Source organism: Adiantum capillus-veneris, chromosome 20, assembly GCF_014529385.1.
Source record: "Adiantum capillus-veneris isolate H3 chromosome 20, ASM1452938v2, whole genome shotgun sequence".
Classification (NCBI taxonomy): Eukaryota; Viridiplantae; Streptophyta; class Polypodiopsida; order Polypodiales; family Pteridaceae; genus Adiantum; species Adiantum capillus-veneris.
The window spans coordinates 110,625,939-110,639,103 of NC_140950.1; positions in this window are offsets into that span (position 1 = coordinate 110,625,939).

A 13,165-nucleotide genomic window follows, 5' to 3' on the forward strand; every position below is an offset into this window, starting at 1 on the left:
GCAATTCTTGAGTGTCCACATTCTCTACATTCTTTGCTTGGACAACGGCTTGCGTGATAGGAGATGTAGAAACCACATTATCCTTACATATATCAGCCCATGATTTGGATGCATTTCTCATCTCACATACATCATGTCGTATTGTATCTATCGTTTCCTCTTTCAATACATGTCGGAGAGAGAGAGAGAGAGAGAGAGAGAGAGAGAGAGAGAGAGAGAGAGAGAGAGAGATGTGGCTAGAAGAGCTGTCAACCAAGTGTGGTTGATTGAATAACCAGAAAAGGCATTGTATTCTTATAATATTAGCCTAAAAAAGGTTTTAAAAGGTTGTCTAGAGGCCTGCTGCAAAGGCGCGCGAGAAGGCAAAAGTAGAAGTTACTTTTTCTTTCTCGTGCGCCTCTGCGGGTAGGCCTCTAGATAGCCTTTATAAACCTTTTTTAGGATAAAATTATAATAATTTTATGATATTATGCTTTTTTTAATGTTATTTATATGAAAAAAACTCTATATTTAGATTCAGAGAATTGCACAATCGTATCACAAGATAGAACCAATCACGTACTATCTATCGTACCATAAACTCAATACAAAAGTTGGAAAGTACCAGTTAAAATCAATTCCCATTCGAATTTTGAAATAAAAAAGTACAAAGATGTGATATATCTCATTACATATTTGTTAATTACAAGATTTATGGAGCTATTGAGTGCTTGAGCCATCTAAGATATGGCGAGCAATGTTTTCTCCGCGCTCTTGGGCGCAGGGAAGCTTTTTGTGCAGCACATCCCAAGCAATTTGTTCCACATTGCTTAGACCTATAGCTTGGCTTAAGGCCACGTTACAAAGCACACGACCACGAATGTGTGTCACAAATGCAACACTAGCCAGAGATTTATTTACAAGATATATAACTTGGGAGGCTTGAGATATGGTTGACAAGCATAGGATGCGGCTCATTGCTTTCATCAATGACACCCAAAATTTACCACAAGGAGTGTAATCCTTGTGGATTATCGCAAAGCCGTCATGGGGGAGCTTGCCAAGGTAATGCGTAAGAGACGTCTGCGATCCAAAAGCTTGGTGCGTACCATCTCCTCCCCAACCTGCATGCTCATCCAGCTCCACAAAATTCTACAAAGAAATCAATAGGTAAATAAGATTTCAGAATGCAACAATGAAAATTAACGCAATCACAAAACAAAAATTAATTGATACCTCGTGTTTTTCGTCGTTCTCATCGTTTATGCCTTTGCTGTCAAGAGAAATAGATGAATTGGGAGCCATAGCGACACTCTCAAGTTCATCTATATGAACAGGCATAGGAGTGCGTTGGGCTTCAAGCAATGCGCGTGTAGCTACAAACTCATCCTCCAACACAGATGAGTGCGGTGCATCTGTCACCGCCACCATTGCCAACTCCACTGTATCTACTACACTCTCTCCAAGGGGAAGGAGGCTTTGATCCAAAGGATCGGAAGAGGGGTCAATGGCAGAGGACTCTACAGTGGCACAGAGGATGGACAGACACTCATCCATGCGGATGTCAAAATTCTTTTCAAGATCATGTAAAAACAAGTATTCCTCCCCATTTATCACAATTGGAGAGAGGTGTTAAAAAAAAACCTCCGGAGTTAATGTCTGCTCGGGCGTATCTGCAGCGGGCTTAAAGGATGCTTCTGCACCCTCATTACCCATGGATTTAGCGGCATCCATGACACCTCCTGGGTAGGTTAGGGCAAGAATATTTCCCTCTTTGCTTGCATCCCAGGACGCTGTAATGGGCTCCTTTGTGTCCTTGACGACACCCCCAAGGCGCAAATGAGGTAAACTCACCTCAGATCTTTCAGGCTCCTCCGCAAGAAGAAACACAAAAGTCGCCAAGCGACTTAGGAACTGGGGACTGACCTTCTTCTTTTTCAAACGTGAATCTTCAATGTACTAACGTGCCTCACCCGCAATTACACAAAATCGCTGAAGTCGCTCGGTGAAAGGTTGATTGCCTTTGTATATGTAGCGAAGAAAATCGCATGGAATCCACAATTCCCCTTGTCCGACAATTGGTACAGCATACTTGTCGATGTAAAATTCAAAACAATCCAAGATAGGCTGTTTAGGTGAATAGTTGCATTCACATCACGGAATTGGGTGAAGAAATTGTGAAAATAGTCACGATCTTGCCACTCGGTTGTTTGTAAAAATGCTTGGAAGCGTTGTAACGCCGTGGCTTTGAGAGGGGTGGAGGAGGATGCCATAATGCTAGCTCTTAAGGTAGGAATGCAAAGAGTGCTGGAGCTCAAATGAGAGTGTGAACAGGCAAAGAGTGTGAAAATGGTAGGGTTTAGGAGGCTTTATATAGCACGCGTCCCCCACCCCCCCCCCCAAAAAAAAATAAATTAATTAATAACAATAATTAAAATATTAAACAATTTTCATAAAGTAACACAAATAACAAGAAGTTATAAAAAACTTACAAACTAAATTACAATCATTTAACTCTAAAAACACATCACTACGACTTTAAGATAATGTGCATTGCCAAAATTTGATACAACCATCTGCTTGAACTTACAATTGTGATATTATAAGAAATTTAAGTCAAAACATAACTACTCTAATGATAAAATCAAATTCTCTTCCGTCATCCACGCCTTTTCAATTTGAATCGTGCTCTCCATGCGACTACCAATCTAGCAAAAAAAAAGAAGAAATAGCATACCAAAATTAGAGTAGGGAATAATCAAAAGAACATAAATATAACATAATTACGAGAGAAAAATCATTCACCTTACGTCGTCCGATGCAAAATTTTGTATCTTCTCCATGCTCTAAACCCATTATCACTAAGTGCTTCTGCACATTTGCCAATGTCCAGTGCTTGTTCACTTGGACGGTTTCAACGGCACCACTCAACAATTTGATTGCAATATCAAATACCTCAATTGTAGCATCGGTGGATTGCAATGGAATCCATTCACCAAGCTTGCACATCCATCTTTCATAGAAGTACCGCACGTAAAGGGTGGAGCGCACCTTGATGAAACGGATAGCAATGCCAAAACTTCCAACCTGACACCGAAAGCAATCTTCGTTGTGAAGTCCTTCAAGATACCCCCACTTCTCGCCAAGGATGGCTTCCAATGTATCGTATTGTAGATCTTTGCAAACATACATAGTATTTGTATGATGGAAAGGCAAAGATCCAAAGATGTTAGCGAAAACATGAGCAGGACAACACCATCCAAGCCCAACGGAACGCGAGGCTTTTCCAAATTTTAATGATGCTCTCACATCAGCTACAATCTTGGCTTTCAAAGACATTACAGTGAATGCATCTGGCTTTGGACACTCCATGCTACGCAAGGTTGTAGCGTCCAAAGGTTGTAGCTCTCCGTAGCCTTCCTCATCTGTAGGTACAATGTACTTGTGGGTGTAGAAGAACACCCTTTGTCGTGCAAGGTTTGATGAAGTTGTGTTGGAGAAGAGCATATCCCCAAGACTTGCATGCATGGCCGTAAATGTGCCTGAAAGGCATGAGAGTGGTTGCTCCTCTACAAGGCTAGAAGGGAAAACATCTACATAGAAACAAAACAGTCCGTGAGATGTAAAAAGTCCATTTTTTTTGTTACCACCACAACCATTGAAGTGCAAGGGACATACAATTACAAGGAAAATCCCTTGGGTTGGTGATCCCTTGTAGACGCATGTGTCCAAACTTGAAAACATGTTGAACGATTGCCACCGTACCCTTGTCTCTTACTTGCTTAAATCCTATTAGTCTTCCCTTCCAATGGAGATCAACGTTTGTTCTTTCACGAACACGATGGGGACCGATTGCGGAAGGTTGCATGTAGACCCACGCACCTTCTTGAAAAACCTGAGGTTCCCATTGCTGTTCATCATTCTTCGAGTTGTGGAGAACCGTACTTTGAATGATGGGTTTGGGGCGTCTATTTTGACCATTGTTTGCCATGGATGCTTAAGTGGGAGCTTGAAATTGCAATGGAGAGCTTGGGGAAGAAGGAGGGAGACAAAGTTTAGAGAGAGAGTGGGAGCTTACAGTTGCAATGGAGAGCTTGAGGAAGGAGGATGGAGACAGAGTTTAGAGAGAGAGTGGGAGCTTACAGTTGCAATGGAGAGCTTGAGGAAGGAGGAGGGAGACAAAGTTTAGAGAGAGAGTGGGAGCTTAAAGTTGCAATGGAGAGCTTGAGGAAGGAGGAGGGAGACAGTTTAGAGAGAGAGTGGGAGCTTAAAGTTGCAATGGAGAGCTTGAATAAAGAGGAAGGTGTAAGAGTTTAGAGAGAGAGTGAGAGCTTTGTGTTATGGAAAAGGGCTATGGAGGAAGGAAGTCTTGGAAAAAAGGTTCTAGAGTGAGAAAATGACTTTTTGATCATAGGGTAGGTTTGGGGGGAGTTTTGGATGGAATATTTTGAATTTATTTTTTTTTGAAATTTTAAGGTTTTTTCAAAAACGTATCTGTGGACCCACCACTCCCCCCCTCCCTTTTTCCCCCTCCCTCTTTTACCCATCCACCTCCCTCTAGGATACAAAGCAATAAATGAGTGGACAACCCTATTATTCTCTCTACTTTCTTAGGTTCTAAACTTATATACATTGCTCTCTTCCTATTGGCTGGAGCCTAATTAACCTTAATCCTATATGGCCCAAGGAGAGTCCACATTTTTCCTAATGATCGGAGATAAAGTACTTCAATATGAGTCCATCCTATGAGATGAAGACAAGGTATTAAGAAATGGTAAGATTATCTGACGATATCTTTTTAAGTTAAAGAATTATCATTATAAAGATGCTAAATGGATGCAAGGAACCTAGCTTAAGGATAATATAAACCTTGTCAATGCTCAAAATGTTGCACTAGATTAAGCAGATGAGAATGAATTTTAAACAAAAAATGTTTTTTTCTTATAAGACTAGATCTCTTTTTATTGTGCACAAATTTAAATAGTATGCATGTTTAGAATCATGTTTGTGGTGACGACGTCTCCCAAACACCAAGTAGAAATTGTCACTCTACTTTGGAAGTATGATATGGACTAAAGAGCAGATATGCTTGCGACAGCTACGTCTCCCAAGCACCAAATGGATTAGTCATCCATCTTGGAATGATGGAAAAGGGTAAAAAGGGATCCTCTACCCGCTAAGTAACATTGAATAAGGACTAGGCTTTATCTTTTTTATCTCATAGTCGAGGACGACTATGATTTCAAGAGAGAGGTAATGACATAAAATATAATATCTAACTTTACCAAATGATTTTCTCATATTAAGCTGATCATTTAACGTGGGAGAATAAATGGGAACAAGAGTTAGAATAGAGACATGTGCTTCTAGACCTATCTCAACACGGGACAAAAAGTAGAGATGTTTGCATCTCAATAGGGGTCCAAAAGGACATGGTCTATCAAAGAACAATGTGTAATAAGTGCTTCTAAACTTACCTCACCAAAGGACCAAGAGGAGAGATGGTTACATCTCAATAAGGGTCCAAAAGGAGGTAGTCCATCAATAAGAAATTTGCATCAAATGGAGCTTAAAATACCTTAGGGTTAGATTCATTAAAGACCTCCAATGGTTAGTGTTAAAAGTCCTTTGACCTTAGGCAAGCTAAGGCTAAGCTTGAGGTGGGAACCCGACTTAAGCTTGAGGTGCTTGTCGTGATTGATGACTAAGGTGCTTGAGGTGTTTGTCATGCTTGATGACTAAGGTACTTGAGGTGCTTGTCATACTTAATGGGGGGTAAGGTTCTTGAGTCAAAAAGAGACCCTTCAAACTGATTGAGGAAGGTCCTTGAGAAGCTTCCCATACTGGGGGGGTTAGGTGCTTGAGTTAAAAAGAGACCCTACAAACTTAATGAGGAAGGTGCTTGAGAAGCTTCCCATACACATGGGGGGTAAGGTTCTTGAGTCAAAAAGAGACCCTACAAACTTAATGAGGAAGGTGCTTGAGAAGCTTCCTATGCATGAAAGTCCCAAAGTTAGGGGAATCTTTGACTTAACTTTCCACTCACCCAAAGGGCACCCCTTTTTCAAAGGGCACATGGGACACATATCAGACTCTTCCTATGCTTTACCACATGGTGTGCTTGAATGCTATTGGTTGGGCTAAAGAGGGGTCCAATGAGCTTCTAGCTCCATCCAACAATTATCTAAATATTTTCAAGCTGTCTCTCTCTAAGGGGTAAGGAGGACACTTGTCCAAAGACTACCCATGTACTTGAATTCATGCTGCATGTGATTGGCTAGGGGGGAAACGGCTCCAATGTTTCCAGATCCAATGTGATGGAAACATGTGTAAAAGCTACAACTCACCCCAAACAAGCAAGGGGGTGCTAGGGGGATATACACCACACACACATGCACACTCATTTTGTGGATTCATTCTCACTTGGTAAAAGTAGAGGAACTCCACCTCCTTCTTCAAGCTTGTGAGAAGTGAGAGCCTCACCAACACTCTTGGCTATGGAATGCAAATCCAATTAAGAGCCATGTTTCAATGCTGAAGCTTTCCCATGTTCTCCATCTTCATTACTATGCTATTATGTATGCTAGCAAAAAGAATGATCATAAGTGAGAAGCTATTTCTTTCTCCTATGGAATGTTTCTTCTTCCTCTTCCCTACCCTCATTCCTTGCTAGCTCTCTCCACCTTTGAAGGTGTTTGAGCCCTTGGGACTAAGGCTTGGGATAGTTAATGCTTTCTCCAAAGTTTATGTTATGTTTGTGATGCATGAAGCTTTCCATATTCATTGCATCACCTAGGTCACAAGGAACACAAAGATTGTATTGTACCAAGTCTCTCTTGATGGGAGAAACTATAATATAAATTCCTATTGGAGGGGGGACCAACTCCGTATGAATCCGGTCCTCAACTATTGTCACGTTCTCTAAACTCTCTCTCTTGCAAAAGTATTGTTCATGCCAAGTTAACTAATTATCATGTTTATGTTGCTACCATCAATTACGTTCAGACGCTATGCTCACAACGTAATCTCACAAAAGTGCTTTATCTAATTTACTAATTCCGCTACTCTAAAAGTTCATAGGCCATTTCCATCACAATGTAGAATTTCTATGAAACAAAAATTCCTAATAGGTGAAACCAAAGCTCGAGGGGTTCATTGTTCAATACCCCCCTATATAACATGTGTTCGCGAGGTATTTAAAAAACCCCTCTTTTAACATGTATGAATGAATAAAATGATCGCTTATTTCAGGAAAATTTTCCAAAATTGAATATAAAAACCCCTTATTTCAATGTATCTCTGTTAAATAGCATAATAATCAGCATTTTAAAACCCTTCCTTTTGAACTCACGTTATACATTAACATGATTACATAGTGCACCCCCCAAAAACGAACGATGTATTAAATGATCTCTCTTACTTTAAAACCTGTAGATTTTTTTTTCCAAAAGTGATTTTCAAAACCCTTCTATTGATGTAAAATATAACTCTCTTGAAATTAAAAAACCCTCTTGATGAACTCGCATGCTACAACTACATATTTGAAGGTGGAACCTTTGGGAGAATCAATGTTTAAATTGTGTGCACCAAGGGCACACCTATCATCAAGGAATGCTAATAACTCTTATCCTATCCATGTCTCTTGTCCTAGAAATGTTAATCAAGAAGCAACTCAACTATGTTATGCTTGAGATAGGGTTTGATCAAAGTGCCTTCATTAGCTTTGATCATGGCTCTACTCATAACTTGATTTTGGTTGAGTCAACTCAAAAGTTGGGCATAAGGACTAAAGAATTGTGACCAAGTTTCCTCCAATCATATAGTAATTTCTTTTTTGACTCTACCACAATCTAATTATCTCCTTCAAGACGGGATAATGACCATAAGATTGAGCTAGTACCTCGAACTGCTCCTCCTAATAGAATTCCTTATTGAGTTTCTCATGCACACTAAAAGAAGATTCTCTCGCAAGGTAATGAGCTTATAGAAATTGGATGACACATCCAAGTTTTTGCTCATTAGGGACAAAGAGGATGGGCGTATCGTATGTGTGTGGGCGATCATGCACAAAATAAGAGCACAATAAACAATAGATTTCTAGTTCCTCGCATAGAGTACATATTTTCTAACGATCTTGCACCCTTTAATAGGTTGATGGAAAAAAGCATACACAGGAGTATTCTTCTTTGATGATATAATCATACTTTGGAAGAACACAAAGAGAAGTTATTTGCAAATCTCACAATATGTTAGAGGTTATATTAAAAAGAGTAAACCATTACATCAGTGCCATGCTCATTCAAGACATGTCCACATATAGGATAATGATGATTAGGTTTTTCACAAGGATCCCCAACCTCACATTCATCAAATTCATGTCAGAGACCTAATAGACAGAGTTACCCTATTCCACTTGTCTGAGATCTTTCTTTTTCCAATCCCAATAATAGTTTCCCTCCTTTCTTGGATAATCCCGGAGATCTTGGGTGAATACACGGCCATTCTTGGCCTTCTAGATATGGTAGAAGAAGCAGAATCTAACAACTTGAGTACATATCAGGATTTTCATCCCTTTCCCTCCTAGGACTAGGTCATTCTTGGAAAACCCTATCTTTAAAGTCTTTTAGATCCATTTGCACACCTTAGCTAATAGGCCTCTAACCCCCAAGCACTCAATGAATAAGTGGGATAGGTCCTACCTAGCCGTTTTGCAGCTCAAGAACCTACTATTGGAGCTGATACCTCAAGTAACGATCTAGTCGCCTGTTGGTAGGGTCCCCCAAAACACCTTCCATAGAAAGTTTTTCTTCTCGATAATGGCAACTGAGGGTCCCATATATTATTTGTAGATGCCATCCACTGAGCCTCCAGCCATTGCTTACCCCACAATTTCTTGAGGGGAGAGAACCAGTTCTCCCTTTGCATAAGAATGCGGTATATGCCCTTGCTGTGTGGTTTGAAAACGTGTCTATTTTGTGGCCATCTCCATGATTTTCACTCAAAAATTGGTACGCTTAGGGGCATTATGAGACTAACCAGCCTTTGGAATGATCTGTTAGTCAAAAATCTCTATGTGCCATTAAGGTGAAACTGAACAGCCACAACCTCATTCCAGTTTTGGTCGATGGGGTCCTTTGTTTTTCATATTTCTAGCAATCTCTCTCCAATAAGGATTTAGAAGTATTCCAGCAGGTTTGGAGAGCCAAGGGAACCCAAATGTTATGGAGTTCTAGAAGTATCTGGTTAACTCCCCCCACTCCAAATCTTTTGTAGCTCTATTGCACTTGCACATCAGCTTGCCACCTAGTCTCAGAGGCACATCCCACTGAGGGGCTAGCAATTTGTCATGAAACTCAATCCCTTTCCACTACCCACCTCTTGAGTAGAGCTTCACCATCCATCATATTGTAGGTCATAAAGGCCCATGCTTGGTCTTGTTGCGTAAATGAGACCACAAACTTGGCACAAAGGTCCTTCCCGTGAACAACAAGGCTGAGGATCCTACACCACCTTGTTCCACTAGTCTAGCCACTGTGTCCCATTTTTCCCAGTAACAAGGCGTCAAGGCTTTGGTGTTATTTTTCCGTAAAAACCTTTGAATCGGTTCCAAGAACTCTTTCTAGTTACATTTGGCTATTTTGAGGAGAGGGCTAGTAAAGGAAATGTAAGGGATCGTGAAGGAGGTAATCACTTTGACTCGGCTAGGGAGGAATGATAGAAGCACACACTCCCACCTTCTCATTTTCCTCCTAACCTTTTCTAAGACCCAATGGAATATTTGTCTATGCATTATGCGCACCCCCCAAGGAGGCTCCTAGATGACAAAAAAATTGACCTTCTTTTGAGACTATCTCTCCTATCCAAAAAGATGGGTCGAAAGAGTCACTTAGTCTAAGAGATCAATCTTGATTTTTCATAGTAAGTAGACCTTGTGATTGTGAAATAGGTTGATGCTTGCTTTCAAGATCCATTATCATTGTGTTTCCTTCTTGTTTCCTTGCTTGTGAAAGTTGTGTAGAAACTCACATGCTCTTGATAGTTTGGGCCCAATTAATAAGCTTGAACTAGTGTTGAATCCCACGGTCCGCCTTTTTCATCCATAATTTTACACATAGCATCTTATGGCGTGTACCAAAGCAGCAGCACCCCACCGATGAACATAAGCCCTGATTCTTGATTGATGAGATTCCTGTCGATAGAAGTGATGACCGTTGCCGATGTTGAATCTATATTACCTTGCTCAAAGATCTCATCAACAAACAAAAAATCACATATCCTCAAGTACATGAAAAACCTTAAAATTGTTGATCTCAATGACCACATTGGTTATACATCTCTTTAATGCACTGCCCCTCCATTGCATATCACAGTAGCCCATACACCCCATGATCCCTTTGCATGCACATTAACACATGTACCTAGCATTTTCTGGGATTGACCATATTTGGTTTCATCAACGTGTTGATCTCCCTTTGTTTATACTCTTTTTGAGCAGTTTTCACATCAAGTGTAGGCACTTGCCATGGCTCACAATAACATAGATGTGTTCAAGATGTTTGTTGATGATGAAAAATTGGATGGGGACAATTACCCAATGTGGTATGACATGATGCAACATATTCTTGTGTCAAATTAAAGGGTATGTGGAATGTTGTGCATGGCATTGATGTACACCCTGGTTCTGAGGATACATGCAATGCTGAGGATGTTACAGGTTTTGATGTGGCAGGGTTACTGCTGCTGCTGAGCTATTTTTCCTACAGCTAAGCAAGCTCGTTTGCGATGTTAGAGATGTGCAAGCTCATGCATTGATTGCATTATTTGTGAACTGCACTATTACTCCTCACATTTTCTCAACTAAATTTGCAAAATAGGCTTGGGATATTCTGGTTGGACTTTAAGCAAGTCGCAAAATGGGGCTAAATTTGCATTGCGACGTAAAAAGTTGGAGTCGAAGATTATTCATGAGGAAGATGAAATGGACACTTTCCTTGCTAGTATGAAGGATATTAATTAGCAACTTATTTTTGCAATTGGTCATTTTTTATAGTTCGCTTGTGTGTAGACTGTTCTTGATGCTTTGCCAGATTCTTACCAGAATTTTTTCAGTACTTGGAGACTTATGACCCAAGAAAACCCTAATGTTGTCAAGTTTGATGCATTGTGCACATTGCTATTACAAGAATCACTTTCAAGAAAAAATTAGGGCTAAACAACGTGCAATTGAATAGGTTTTTATTGCTACTCAAAGAACAAGTAGTGATAGCAATGTAGCCACTTGTCATGGTTCTTCTAGGAGTGGTAAATCACTTTTTCCTAATGCTTCTATTGGTAGCTTTTTGTTTAGGAATTCTGGTGAAAAGGGCTTGTTTAGGAATTCTTATGATCCTTCTATCCATTATACATGTATGTCAGCTTCCTATTGCAAATGCTCATGTGTGGTACTTTGACACTAGTGCTACAAAGCGCATTACCTCTCATCATGACTTGTTTACCTCTCAATTCTTTCACACTTGTTGATGCACTTTATGTACATGGGATTAAAAAGAAACTTTTGTCTGTATCTACACTTGCTAGACTTGGCCTTGTTTTAAAAATTGTGGATGACATATGTATTGTTCATGATCTCATTTTGTGGTGATGAAATTGTTGCATATAGCATTTTATGTCGTGGGTTGTACAAGCTAACTTTGTATGAGAATTGTGGGAAATTTTTTTCAAATGCAATTGTGGATTCAAAGGTTGTTCCAGATGCAAAACTTTGGCATGCACATTTTGGACATCTGGATTTTCCCAGTCTGCTGTGTTTGTAGAATTTTGATATGGTTGCTTCGATCGATCTTTGTCACTTCTTGAAGCACATGTGAAGCATGTTTAAGGTGCAGTGTTTGAAGCCTCCAAAGCATGGTTCAGTTAGGGGTACATGCAATTTGCAGCTTGTGCCTAGTGATGTTTGAGGTCCCGTGCAAACTTCTTCCTTGGGCAATTACCTTTACTTTGTGACTTTGATTGATGATTACTCCAAGAACGCATGGGTGTATCCTCTTAAAGCGAAGTCCAAAGTGTATATGTGCTTCAAGAAATTTATGGCTATGGTTGAAAATGTCTCTAAATGTACTATGTACACCCTTCGGCCAGACGGAGGGGGGGAGAATATGTCTCATGAATTTAATGCATTTCTAGCTAGTCGTGGGATAAAACACCAATTTATAGTGCCGTAAACACCTCAACAAAATGGTGTTGCTGAAAGGGAAAATGGGTCGCTTACAAAAATGGAAAGATGTATTGTCAAAAGTTGAGCTTTGCCACATGCATTCTGGCTTGAGGCTATCATGTGTGCCACTTATGTACTTAACAAATGTCCTACAAAATCTTTGCAGTCTATTACTTCTTATGAAGAATGGCATGATAGAAAGCCATCTATTGATCACATGCACGTTTTAAGCTGTTTGGTTTATGCTTTGGTGCCACAAACGCAATGCAAAAAATTGGATTATAAGGCCATCAAATGCTTTTTTGTTGGTTATAGTACTGAAGGAGAGGTTACAGGTTGTACCATCCGCAAACAAAGCATTTATTGATTTCATGGGATGTTGTGTAGTTGTGGAAGATTTTCTTCAACCCTTGTTGTCATGTACTAGAGACAATAATGTACAAGCTCACAAGACATTTATGATAGGTTGTTGCCTCTTTTCAGTGATAGAAAATTGAATGTAAATTCAAATGAGGCAAATATACAACCTATGGGAGTTTCTAAAATTGTTATATATTAGCCTATTACTGATGTAGATGTACATGATGTACTTTATGTGGAGAGGGCTGAGAATGAGGAGGCTAGAGGTATGCCAAAATGGTTGGTGAATATGTTGAGATACCTTTGCGCCTACTTTTTGTATGACTACAATGCGTTTCTATGTGCATTGGTAGCTCATTTTGGATGGGATGTACATCAATTAGACATTGTTAGTACTTTCTTGAATGGTGACATATTTGAGGATGTTTATGTAACACTCATGGTTTTGTCAAGAAAGGACAAGAGGATAAAGTGTGCAAATGCAAGAAAGATATGTATGGGTTGAAGGTGTCTCCATGTGCTTGGTCTCTGCTTGGTATGGGAAAGTTGACCTTCATTTGGTTAAACAAGGCTTTTATTATAGTCCAAAGGAAAGCACATTGTATGTAAAAC